Source organism: Sus scrofa, chromosome 14, assembly GCF_054392235.1.
Source record: "Sus scrofa isolate SSC_HxYL_T2T_F1_AM1 chromosome 14, Sscrofa_HxYL_maternal_Yorkshire_Landrace_v2.0, whole genome shotgun sequence".
In the NCBI taxonomy this organism is placed as follows: Eukaryota; Metazoa; Chordata; class Mammalia; order Artiodactyla; family Suidae; genus Sus; species Sus scrofa.
The window spans coordinates 57,709,999-57,723,633 of NC_139396.1; the positions used below are offsets into that span (position 1 = coordinate 57,709,999).

Genomic DNA, 13,635 nt, shown 5'->3' on the forward strand with positions numbered 1-13,635 from the left:
AGGAGGGTGGGTGGCTCCTGCTCAGAAACCTGGAACTCCCTGAAGGGTTTCCATGAAGCCAGGTGAGGGAGGGGTTCCCAGGGCAGGTGATGAGCTTGTGCACAATTCTCTGATTGGTTGATGGTGATCAGTTGTTAGGGGCTGAATCATGCTCATTGATCAACATGTAATTTCTTCCATCTGGTAGTGGTTTTAATTGTTGGAAAAACAACTCAGGAAATGTGCATCCTATGCTATCATCTAGGTGCTTCAGGGAAGAGCTAAAGCAGGGGATGTAGGGGAGGGGCCTGTCCTGGGAAGCCCCCAAAGGGTCCTGCTGAGTTAAAATACATGTGGCTTTGGTTCATTTATTTCTCAGTACCATGCGGTGGTCCCTTCTCCTGTTGATAACCAGGTTGTTTCCATATCACGAGACACTGACCACCCATATAGCAAGGAACTTTCTTCCACCTAATTTCTCCAGGAGTTTCTCCTAATAGTGGAATTGCTGTCTCATAGAATGTTCATTTTCAACCTTACGGTCAGGTTTTATGATATTCCTAAGTCCAGTGGCCATAAAAACGAAACCGCTAACATTGTGCCTATGTGTTTTGGTAATGAAAGTGCATCAGAAATGCAAGAGCATCAGAACAACAATGATGAAGATTAGGATATTTGGGCTGGGATGAGGACTGGTAGAAATTACAAGAGGAAACTCGTAGCATTTTGTGTTGTTTGCTACTTAGTCGAAGTAAAGCACATATATAAATGCCCACTTAGGATGACCAACTGCCCTGGCTCGTCCCAGGCTTTAAGGTTGTCTAGGACTGGGGACTTTCGGTGCTAAAACCGGAGTATCCCAGACCAATGAATGGGTGGTCACTCTATCCCCTATTTGACCACTTTGGTTCTTTTTGGAGGATTCCTGATGGTCTCTGAGAACAAACCCACTCGTAGAATTAAGATGAGACAGTAATTCCAAGACAAAATAAAAGAAAGAAAAGGGAATGGAACAGTTGGGGGGAAAGAAAAACCAGGAATTTTAACTCAGGTGCTGTTCCCAGACACTGACTGGCCTCACCGAAAATCAACTGGTTGCTTGTGGAAAACACTGATTTACAGGCTCCTCTGCTCCTTCTCGCCTCACCCAGAGGTTCTCCATCTTCAGAGAACTTCGCAGATTGCTGGGACTCGCTGCAGAGACGCAGAGTCAGAGTTTGCATTTTAAACAAGTCCACGAGTGGTGAAAACGCTGCCGCTTCAGGACTACACTTTGGGAACCACAGGACCGGAGACTCAGATCAAAGTTCTGTGGTTCACGTAGGACTTCTCTCTCAAGGCCTCTCGAGGCCTCTCCAGGCAGGATGAATCCATGACCTTCGGTGCTTCCTCGCAAGTGGAAATTACCGCCACCGCAGCACTTTTATCACACCGCGTTGAAATGACTTGGTTAAACATCAACCTGCCTCTTCTGCGAGCTGTGCAGGGGTGGCTTTTACCTTTGTAAGCATGTCCCAGCCCCGAAAGGCAATGCTAGGACACCAGCGGTGACCACCAAACCTTCTTTGGTTTAATAAATCAAGGACTTGAAACATCAGTCAGTCAATCAAGGCCTTGAGGGCTGGTTCAGAGTAACTGTGGAACAATGCTGTGACGCTAAGTCCAAAGAGTGAGGATGATGGAAAGGAGGACGATGGTGGTGGGTCACTCCAGCCCCATCAGCCTGACCTGCCCAGCATGTCTTGAAGGCCCTCTTGCAGAAGGCGGAGGACAAGTTCTCTCTCTAGGAGCTGGGGTGAACTGCTATCACTAACACATCCTCTGAGCCTAATCTGCTGCCAGCATTCGGGCATCTCAGTAGAGGGCCAGCTGAGTATCCCGACTCAACCCCTTGAGAACTAAAGCTTCACTTTGCCTAGAAGGGGGGCGGGCAGGGATTGACGAAAATCATTTGTTCCTATGGTATGCTCTAGAGAGTGCAAAGATAGCTCCTCTCTTGGCCTCTTCTTGTCCCAGATTTCCACAATTAGAGAGTCATTCCTTTAGGATTTTGTCTCTTGGGGAAGGGCGAACCTTCTCTAATCTTCCTGGTCTGGTGAGATGTGCTCACTAGACGAAGGCATCTCAAGGAATTTGTCTTATTTAGCAGTATGCCCTTAATGCTTAGCCTAGTCCTTTGCATATAATAGCTACTCCAGAAACGTTCGTTCATTAAATGAACAGATGCTTGATAACTGCTGGCAGTTGAGGCTGGAGAGAGTGGTGGAGTGGGGGAGAGGGCCCTCGGCTAGGAGTCCTCTGGACATGGCCGTCACTGCTTCACTCTGCAAGCAGGGCCAGGCAGGTCCTTCCCCAGGTCCTGGTTCTCCCATGGGAACAGTGAGAGTCTAGATAGCGGGTATCATCTGATAAGACATAAGGTTCCAGCCCCTGGGCATTTTCTTTTTCCTTAAAAAGCCAGATGCCTTCCTACCTTAGGGTCTTTGCGCCTGCTATGTCCAGTGCATGAATTACTTTCATAATTTTGTGTGGAGATTTTCCTGGTGTAAGGCTTCCTCCTCTCATCTCCTCAACCAGTTATTGTGTATCTGAGGCAGGAATGATTGCAACTTGCATCTTTTTCTGTCTACTTGACTTCGCCATATCTGAGTTTTCTGGAAGACGGCAGCTTCCTGGAGAGCATGGGACTGTGCAAATCCCAGGCACCCTACCCCATAGCCAGCACATAGTAAGTGCTCCTGAGTGAATTTGTTGAACTGAAGCCGGAAGTCAGAGCCGAGGTTGTGTCCCTCCAAGGAATAGCAGCAGGTGGCGCCACAGACCGGGAGGCGGCAAAGCGGACCGACGGGCAGGCCTCACGTGGGGCGGCCTCACCTGGCGGCAGCTGCACCTGCCCGCCCCGCACCCCGTGGAAACCGAGAACTCGGGCCCTGGCGTCACCTGGGCAATTGGGAAAGCAGCGCCCGGAGCCAAGGGGAGGGGAGATGAAAGGCGGGTGGCGGGTGTGGGCTGCCGGCAGCACCAGGTGAGGGCCAGGAGCCCCACCCTTCGCTCCAGGACCAGGTGAGTCAGGTTCCCTGGCCCCCCTCCCCCCTTTCAAGTGGAGGGAGGTGGCCAAGCTGGGAACCCGGATGCTCCTGCTCCTTGGTCCTCTGCCCCTCTGGGTGACTGCCCAAGTCCCTTCCCTCTCTGGGCCCCAGAGTTCTTGGTTCCCCTGAAATCCCTAGGGTTTTGCGTCAGAATAACTCTCAGTCGGCAAGCAGTGTATTGCGTGCATTTTCTGTCTGAGCCCATATAGCTCTCTGAAGTCCTGCGGTTTTCTTACCTCCATTTTACAGAGGCATGACAGGGGATCAGAGAGGTGAGGTCACTTGCTCAGGGTCACACAGCACCTAGTCAGCAAGGCAGACTGGGGATTTGAACCCCGGTCTGCCTCCAGGGGCCCAGTTCTGACACTCTTCCTCCCCCTGCTTGCCCACAAAGCTCTGACCTTCCCAGAGACACACGAGTTTTAGTTGAAGTACTTTTCATTTACTTCGTTTCATCTTTGTTTAGGGTTAAAATACACCTAACACAAGAGTTGCCATTTTACAGTGTACAGCTCAGTGGCATTTAGTCCCTTCGGTGTTGTGTAACCATGATCCCCCTCTAGAGCCCCAAGATTTTCGTGTCCTTTTGGAAACTCGGACCATCGAGCAGTCACTCTCCACTCCTGCCTCCTCCCAGCCCCCAGCAACTACTCATCTGCTTTCTATCTCTATGGGTTTGGCTCTTCTGGGTATTTCATTTAATTTAGGCTCAGGCATCTTCATTCTATACGGGCCATCCTCGCCCTGTCACAGGAGGCCAGGAAATTGTCATCCTTATTCCCAAACTTGGCTGCCAGTAGGAATCACCTGGAGATGGAAAACAAAACAACTCGCAGATGCCTGGCTCCCACCCCTGGTCTTTCTGATTTAATCGACCTGGGATCTGCCGAGGGTCTCGGGAGTTGTGCAAGGTCCCCAGGTGTTTCTCTTGGGCAGCAACGTTCGAGAAGCCCCCAGAACCTTGTGGAAGCTGGAGTGTCCCTTTTACAGGCGGGAAAGCAGAGGCCAGAGAGGGCTTTGCTGGTCACACGGGGCGTCTGCGGCTGAGCCCAGCGAGCTCATCCCTGTGAAGTGCTCGGTGCCTGCCTGGTTTCCAGCACATGACATGCACTTATTGCTGCTACTGTTGTTGTTGTTGTTGTTGTGTACTCGGTACAGACTTGAGTCGGGGCCGGAAGGACTGTGACCTCACTGAGGACGGGGCCTGGGCTTTCTCTGTGTGTGCCCAGCATTCGGGACCAGCCCTGACATTTCGTACAAGTCTTTGCAGTGTGGGAAAGGGGCTCTCGGCTGGGCTTGCTGACCCCTCTCTGCCTTTGCTGGGGCTGAGCCCCTCGACCCCCCCATCTCCCCTGGCCTGGCTGCTCTGCAGGCCCAGGGCGTTGAGACCCACAAAGTCTGGCCAGCCTGGAGCAATTGAGGGGTCGACTCTTTCGACAGCTGTGTGTGTGTCTTGTATCTAGAACTGACTTTACTGTCCTGTTAGGAGCAGGAGCTGGGTGTCCTTACCCCCCCCCCCCACCCCCATCGGAATGGGACCAGGAACACAGTTGGCATCTAATAAGTCCCATGTGAGTCCTTCAGCACCTTGGGGCTTTGGGGGCGGGATCGCCTCTGCCCCAGCCCTTTGCTCTTCCACCTGCGCCTTCAGGGAAGAAGACTATGGTGGGCCCCCCAGCACCCCCACCCCTCGGGGCTGTTGCTGATAAAATCTCAACACTTGTGGAAACAAGGGGAGCATCTGGTCTACAGGGAAGGTGGGCCAAGCCGCAGGGGCTTGGGGAATCTCTCAGCTCTCCTGGCAAGACCACTCCCTCTGCCTGTGCTTCCTTGGCTTATATGAAGCCACAGGACCCAGCTCTGGCCAGTGGGACCCACAGCAGCTCTTGGTGGGGGTGGGTGTCCCAGAAAATGTCCCTCCACCTCCCCCCTCCCCACTGTTTTTGGAGGCTGGCAGGCAAGGGCCATGGCGGAGCTGAGTCCCTGAATTGAGGTCAAGAGAGTTTCAGTGACATTGATCCAGCACCTCGGCCTCCCGGAGCTCCCAAACAGCTCTGGCCGCCTGCTCTGGAATTGTTAGGTGGGAAATTAAACTCGGTTGTTTCAGGCAAGACGGTCTGGTCCTTACAGCTGAGCACACCGTGACTAATACCATTCTTCCCAGTCTGGGGCCTTTCCCTGTTAGCAGATAGAAGGAAAGCCCAAGGCCAGTTTTCTCTCATCCCTTTTTTTCTCCCTTTCCTTTAAGGTACTCAATGATAAATCCTTCCCGATTTTATCACTGCTGGTAACAGCACATTGATAAAGGCTACCATTTTTTTTTTTCTTTTTCTTTTTAGGGCTGCACCTGGAGCATATGGAAGTTTCCAGGCTAGGGGTCTAATTGGAGCTGCAGCTGCCAGCCTATACCACAGCCACGGTAACACCAGATATGAGCCATGTCTGTGACCTACACTACTGCTTATGGCAACACTGGATCTTTAACCCACTGAGCAAGGCCAGGGATTGAACCCAAGTCCTCATGGATACTAGTTGGGTTTGTTGCTGAGCCAAATCTCATCCAAGGCTACCATTTTTTTTTTTTTTTTTTTTTTTTTTTTGCTGCTACTGTTGCTGCTACTGCTGCTGCTCCATGTGAACTCCAAGGCTAGCATTTTTTTTTTTTTTTCCATTTCTTCTGTGTTAGTATTTTACGTGGGTTGTCGGATCTAATGCTCACACAATCCCATGACGTGGAATCCTAGAACAGTTTTGCAGGTGAGGAAACTTGGGGAAGTGCTGCAGCTTGATGGTTGGGAGCTTGGTCCTGCTTCCTGAAGCAGACAAACCCAGTTCCCCGTGCAGATTGGCCTCCCTCATGTCCAGAACGCCCCAGCTCATCCCTTTATCCCATTTTTCTCCATGTGCGAATCTTACACACAGTAGGTGCTTGATAGAGACAAAATATGTTACTCACCCTCTGCTGTCTTGCATCACCAGCTGTTCACCAACCACTACCTGCTGAGCATTCCACCTGCTTGAAGGGGCTTATGTGTGGCTGTGTGCGCATGTGCTGGGGAGTTGGTTGTAGAGTTGGAGAAAAAGGGCCTTTTTTCAGTAAAAGTAACAGCTACCATTTATCAAGGGCTTGCTAGTAAGTACCAGGCCCTGTGTTTACGTACTTTTGTTTGTGTAAGGCCTGCAATAGTTCTGGGGAATTTTTCGAAAGCTCAAGCCTCTGCGAGATCAAATGATTTGCCCAAAGTCACCCCGGGGTAGAGGGGGACCCCGGTCTCTCTGTCTGGAACCTGTGGCTCAGCCTGTAGCAGAGAAGGCAGGGGTGTCCCTAACTGCAGGGGAGGGAAAGGGAGGGGAGGAGCAGGGTGGGAGATGCCTGAGTTGAGCCTTGAAGGATGGGCAGGACTCCCAGAGCAGGGATGGAACTGCATTGCGAGTGGAGAGAAGGGCTTGGGCAAACTCAGGTGGTGTATATTTCCTTGGAAAATGGGGATTATAAAAAAGTCCCATGCCGGCTGGCCCCTCTACCTCTTATTGTAAGAGTTATTGGTAGAATGGTGGCGCAGACCCCGTGATAACACCAGCTCGTTAAGGGTACCACCCAGATGAGTGCCAATTCTACAAGAGAAGGGTTATTCTCTGCCAGCTCTGGTGGTGATAGAGCTGATGGCCCCCCAGGGGGCGTGGAGGTGAGAAAGGCAGATGTTAATGCCTCCATGTTGATTTCCGTTCATTAGAATCCACTGAGCACCTATTGTGTGCCAGGCACAGACTCTGCCTTTGCATGATCCACAATTCCGTGGAGGACAGCCCTGAAAATGACCCCTGTGTCAATTTCATCGGTGCCCTGCCCTAGAGCAGCCCCTGTGCGGGCTTTACACATGTTTATTTCATTTAATCCTCAAGGCGCTTAGCCAGTGGAGATCCTCTCTCCCTTTTGCTCGTGAGCACGGGATGGGGCAGAGATGTCACGTGACTGACTCAAGCACCTGCAGACACTTAGTTGCTGAGGCGCTGGGATCCTGTTCTGAGTCTTGAGGTTCTAAAATTCAAATCCTTTCAGTTACCTCCTGCTGCCTGCATATCGTGATCACCCCAGCAAGTGGGCTTTGAAAGGGGAAGGATGCCTGCAATCTGGGCCAGAAAAAAATTGCCAGGAGAGAAGCATTGCTGCGGCTGATTCAAGCGACTGACAGTTCCATCAACGAACTTGTAAAACTCCTGACTCTTTAACCAGCGGCGTCCAGCCCACTCCTGGATCGCCTTTCAGATTGGACGGCAGGCTGCCACGCTGGTTACGACAATTGCAAGAGCACCCTGGGCGTCCTTGGCCCTGCTGCTGCCCGAGTGCTACTTGACGAGCCCCGTCTGTGCAATGGGTCTGGCCGGGCTGGGCTTCCTGGTCTCCAGCTCTGAGCTCTGCGCCTGTGGGAGGCCGAGACCCCAGCATACAGCAGGTAGCTCTCTCCCCCTTATGTGGGTCCCTGTGGGAATGAGGCCAGGCTGGCTGGAGCTGCCCCTCCTCCCCTCCACCCTCAAAAGCTTTCAGGGTGATTAGTTCCCCTCATGGAGGGGTCTTGTTACGGCTCCACCAGGAGGGCCTCTGAGACGCCTACCTGAGATAACAGGGCTGCGTCTCCTTTAATCTCCCAGCTTAGAGGCCACGTTTTAATATTTAAGAAATGGTTTCCTGGCCTGGGGCTGCGTGGAGGGAGCAGCAGCCTACCTGGCCTTGTGAGATTTGAATGCATCCATATTTTCTTAGCGGCCCTTTCTGCTCATAAGCTCGAGGGGCCTGGTTTCCCCCAGTTGCTTCTTTGGGTTGATTTCATCTGTACATGGACCAGGGGCCCTGACGGGGTTGTATTGATGGAGAAGCCCAGATGGACATGTGTTGCACATTGGAAGCAGCACCAAGTCCATTGACGGGCCAGGGTCTGACCCGATTTCCGCCCAAACCATTTCAGCCCAGTGTCTCTACTGTCTCCTCTCTCCCTCAGCTGGCATCCTCCTGGCAGGACCCACTGGCAGTAGAAACTCGAGAAGGGAGCCAGCCCTGAGTGAGCCCCATGGGCAGGGATGCTGAGTGAGTAAGGCCAGCCATCTGGCTGAGTGGCCTGTGAATCTGTCTTTACTCCTTTCATGCTGTGTGTTCCTGGGCAAGTTGCTTAACTGCTCTGAGCTTTAATTCCCTCCTTTGTTAGGTGACTGATGTAGCTACTTCCCATGGTCATTGTAAGACCTTAATAGGCTCTTAAAGTGCCTGGCGGTGGGTCAATTTTTAAAAATATCAATTTATTGACCAAATATGTATCATTGTAACACTTGCTGGTTGGAACTCAGACCTGCAGCCTCTGTTTTTTTTTTTTTTTTTTTTTTTTTTTTTTTTTTTTTTTGCGGGCCCCACCTTGAGAAGGCAGGAGAAATAGCCAGAGACCTACAGGTTTGGTTCCTGAATTTTTTTTTTTTTTTTTTTTTTGGTTTGTCCAGAATAGTTAAGACTCTGAAAGATTAGTGAAGGTGCTGTGGGTATTTCCCACACTCATAGAGGAAAGTGGATTTTCAGTTGACACAATGAAAATAATTGGTCAGAATAAATTAGATGAGTTTTACTTAAAGTTATACCACCTAAGAGTTCTCCTAAATAATAACCTCCTATTATGTCCATTACATGCAGTGTATATGGCAAAATAGAAGTTTATATTTTTGTAAGAAAACACAAAAATATGACTGACATTTTGTTTCTTATTCCGTATGAGGTTGCCACCCCTTCTTTATGGGGAAAGATGGCCTTGATGGTGTCCTTTATATTCTTCTCATGGAAATTAGCAAATGCCTTTCTTTAGGCGATGATCGTAGTGATGGTTCTAAGTTTTGGAAACTTCAGATTGAACAGGCAGTATATGTACAGAGTTCAAAGGGCTCAAAGGTGAACAGTTAACGGGCCTCTCCCTTCCTCCCTCCCCTGACTCTCAGTGGTCAGTGTTTCTGCTGAAGAAGGCCGCTATTCGTAAATTATTCCTGACCCAGTCTAATCCACGCATTCTGGTGGAAAAAGGGCGGTTTCCTCCCCAGTGTGGCAAAAATGGTTCTCTGGCAGGGCGATGAGGGTGGAGGCTAAAAAGATCCTAGGTGCTGTGTGCATTTTATACTCGTGTGCGTGGTGCCACGTTAGGTCCGGTTGTGGTTTGCTTGGGCCCCAGTCATTGGCCAGGTGCACCCGGTTGCCATACTGCTCGTGTGGGGCAGCAGGATCTACTTGATAATGACAAGATTGCCTCTGTCTTTGAGGCCACGTCTGAGGTCCTTACAACCAGCTGTGCCCTGCAGTGCGTGTTGGCGTCTGCACCCGATTTCCCTCTCTCATTGCCTTGGGGCGTGTTTGTGAGCAGGATGTGGGCTCCATGGTCATGGAACCGCCTGGATCTCCAGATCAGACCTAGGCATGTATGTGTATTTGCTGATCATCATGCTTATTGAAGACGGCAGGTGCAGGGCAGCCCAGGCTCCACACTGACGTCCTGTGCCCATGCAAGCGTCACCAATCGATCACTGCACACTCTCCTGTGAGATCAGACAGGACCTCAGAATCCCACTCAACACAGTGCTCAAGGGGGTGGACAGGCAGGTGAGATATTGACAGCACCACTGTAGTACCTGGGTACAGGGGTTCCCAGACTTTGATATTTTATAGATCAGTGTAATTTTTGAAAAATTAGACTGGTATAAGTTGTTGTTTTGGCCAATATTAAAAATTAAAAAATTACTGCTGGGGAGTTCCCATCATGGCGCAGTGGAAATGCATCTGGCTAGGAACTGTGAGATTTTGGGTTTGATCCCTGACCTTGCTTGGTGGGTTAAGGATCTGGCGTTGCCATGACCTGTGGTGTAGGTTGAAGATGCTGCTCAGATTGGGTTGTGGCTGTGGCCAGCAGCTGTAGCTCCGATTAGATCCCTAGCCTGGGAACTTCTGTAGGCCGTGGGTGTGGCCCTAAAAAATAAAATAAAATTATTGCTATTTAAAAATAACCATTTATTCTTTTTTTGGTCTTTTGTCTTTTTAGGGCTGCACCCACGGCCTATGGAGGTTCCCAGCTAGGGTCCAATCGGAACTACAACTACCGGCCTATGTCACAGCCACCAAAATGCCAGATCTGAGCTGCATCTGTGACCTGCACCACAGCTCATGGCAATGATATATCCTTAACCCACTGAGATAGGCCAGGGATCGAACCTGCAACGTCATGGTTCCTAGTGGGATTCGTTTCCACTGCGCCACAATAGGAACTCTAACATCCATCATTATCTTAATTTAAATTTAGCGCAACTCTAAATTTCCACATTACCAAATATGTGGAGAGAGTATTATTTTGTTTTTGTTTTAAATTTTAATATTTCATATGCTGAAACTTCTTCCATTGTAGTAATAAACCAAAATAAGTCTCTTGAGTTGTATAAAGTGGGTGATTTCATTTTTTAATCTAGGGTTGTCACATACTTGGTACCTTATATAATTCAGGGTTAAGAATTTTATTAATTTAAAACATTTTGGTTGACATCTAGTTGATATATCATGTGTCAATTTCTGCTGCACAGCAAAGTGACTCATATGTGTATATATGTATATATATTTTCATATTCCTTTCCATTATGGTTTATCATAGGATAATGAATATAGTTCCCTGTGCTACATAGTAGGATGTGTTTATCCATCCTGTACATAGTCATGTGTATTTGCTAATCTCAAACTCCCAATCCTCCCCTCCCCTACCCCAGGCAACCAGAAGTCTTTTCTCTGTAGACATAGGCAATCTTTATTATGAATTGATAGCCATTGGTGGTCCAAAGTAGGGAAAGAGGGAAGCCCTCCTTGGTGATTATATATTGTATTCAGCTTCCTCTCTGTAGAGAAATTTCTTTCCATCTTATAGTTTTGTGATGATTCATATATGATGGAGCAATGTGGCCCTAAAAACTAAAATAAAATAAAAAATTATTGCTTCTAACTTCTATTAAAAATCAACATTATTACCTTGGTATGTTTAAAAACATACATCTCAGTTTCCACTGTGAGTTCACTAAAAAGATAAATAATCTTTAAGAGCAGAAACCTTCGGTGTTCCCATTGTGGCTCAGTGGTTAATGAATCTGACTAGGAACCATGAGGTTGTAGGTTCGAACCCTGGCCTCCCTCAGTGGGTTAAGGATCCGGCATTGCCGTGAGCTGTGATTGCAGAGGCAGCTCGGATCCCGTGTTGCTGTGGCATAGGCTGGCGGCTGCAGCTCCAATGAGACCCCCTAGCCTGGGAACCTACATGTGCCACGGGTGCCCCCCCCCCAAAAAAAAGAGCAGAAACCTTTAAGTTCAAAGACAATGGAAGAGCAGAGATTTAGGTTTAAAAAATCATGACTCTTATTTTGGTTACCTCCTTCTCCAGTCGCATCATGAAGAAATTTCAGAAGTCTAAAGATAAAACAGAATGGAGATCAGCAAATGTTTTCTATAAAGGGCCAGACTGTAAATATATCAGGCTTTTCAGGCCGCATGGGTCTCTGTTGCAACTACTTATCTGTGCCAGTAGGAAAGTGGCCATGGATGACATGTGAAAAAATGGTCATGGCTGTGTGCCAGTAAAACTTTATTAACCAAACCCATCAGTGGCCTTGCCAGTGTTGAACTACTGACACTCTGCTGACATGGTATTGTCTAAGCCAGTGGTTCTCAAAGAGTCGTCCCTGGTCCCCCATCATCATCACCTGGGAACTTGTTAGAACTATGAATTCCTGGATCCCACCCCAGACCTTCTGACTCAGAAAACTTGGGGTGGGGACCTAGCAATTTCTGTTTTAACAAGCCCTCCCACTGATTTTGCTACATGCTGAATTTTGGATCAAATCCTTGCTCCATTTGAAACGTGGCTGCTCCTTGAGGATGCCTTCCCCCTACAGCCTCTTCAGGGAGGCTGTGTTTCCACTCAGCCCCTGGAGATGGTGTGGGTGTCCCATTGACACTCTGATGTGATCGCTGTTCCTTCCTCCACTAAAGTCCCCAGCTAATGTGAAGCACTTTTCAATAGATTCCTGCCTGGCTTGGCAGCTGGTTCTTTGCCCTACTTTCTAACGTTTACCATCATGCATTTTCCTGGCTTCAACCATGACTCTGAAGATCCACACTCTTTCCTCTCAGTTCCTGGACCTTCTTGGCTCTGGCGATTAGTTTCCTTCAACCATCCACTTACACTGTCATTGCTCAGAACTTAAATGTTGCTTCCTTAGGCCTTTTCAGAGCTAGCCTTCACTTGCAAGCCGGTACCTGTTTACTTTATTCCCAGCTCTGATTAACACCTGAAAGTATCTCATTTAATAAACTTGCATGTCTGTTGTGTGTGGTCTCAGGTGTTACTCCCTGAAAACAGAGCCTGTGATGGGAATGTTACACAAGTGATTTATTAGGGAAGTTCTCTCAAAAAACGAGGGGGTGAGGGAAAGATGGTAAGGTAGGGAAAAAAAAAATTTAATCAAGAATATGACCTCAGGGATAGACAAATAAATCAAGGCAACAGAATCCAGAAATAGATTCACACACATAATTTTCAGCAAATGCCTCATTTCCATTAGAGAAGGAAAGTCTTTTCAACAACTGGATAGATGTTTGAAAAAAAAAATGAACTTTATTAGAAAAGTAATAAAGAAAAAACACAAAATGAACTAACCATAAAAAAATTAGTTGTTCTCCATCAAAATTAAAAAATTCTGCTTACCAAAGACCCCATTAAGAAAATAAAAAGGCAAGCCACAAATTAGGAGAAAATAGCACACATACATCAGTTGTGGGCTTATATCTAGAATATAAAATACTGACAAATCAGTGACAAAAATACAACTCAATAAAATGTGCAAATATTTGAATAGAAATTTTGGCAGAAAAGATACACGAATGGCTTATAAGCACATGGAAAACTGCTCAAAATCATCATCCATCAGGGAAATAAAAATTGAAACCACAGTTGGGTATTGTTTCACACTCACTAGGGTAGCTAAAATTAAAAATCTGAAAACAGTAAAAGTTGGCAAAATGTAGAACAATTAGAACTCTCATATGTTCTTCTTGGAAAATCCTTCAACCACTTTGGAAAAATGGAAATTTCTTATCATGTTAAGTTATACATCCACCTATGACCCAGTCATTCCAATCCTAGGTATTTACCCCAGAGAAGTAAAAACATGTGCTCACAGAAAATATTTTGCAAGAATGTTTAGAGCAGCTTTATCCATAATAGCTAAATTTGGAAACCCAAATTTCCATCCACAGAAGAATGGAAAAATAAATATTGTATATTCAAACTGTTGAATAGTATTCAATAAAAATGAATCCCTGATATACACAGTATAGATTAATATAAAAAATATTATGTTGATTGAGTACAATATAAAAAAAATCCATACTGTGTGATTCCATGTATATAAAGCTCAAGAATAGACAAAATTAATCTATGGTGATAAAGATCAGAAGAGAGGCTGGGGAGTTCCTGTCGTGGCGCAGTGGTTAACGAATCCGACTAGGAACCAT

General features: G+C 47.6%; 1 long non-coding RNA gene across 6 annotated transcripts in view; it reads left to right on the plus strand.

The window, feature by feature from the left end:
- Nucleotides 1-318: 318 nt before the first annotated feature.
- The window catches only part of LOC106505934 (uncharacterized), a 630,811-nt gene continuing 617,494 nt past the window's right edge, over nt 319-13,635 (plus strand). For 5 of the 6 annotated variants that reach the window (XR_014826180.1, XR_014826179.1, XR_002338784.2 and 2 more), the window contains exons 1-3: nt 319-3,042; nt 7,129-7,522; nt 8,066-8,151. This is a non-coding gene — a long non-coding RNA (uncharacterized LOC106505934). Of the gene's footprint in view, nt 3,043-7,128; nt 7,523-8,065; nt 8,156-13,635 lie in introns of all 6 variants that reach the window. The other variant, XR_014826183.1, reaches the window with a different exon arrangement.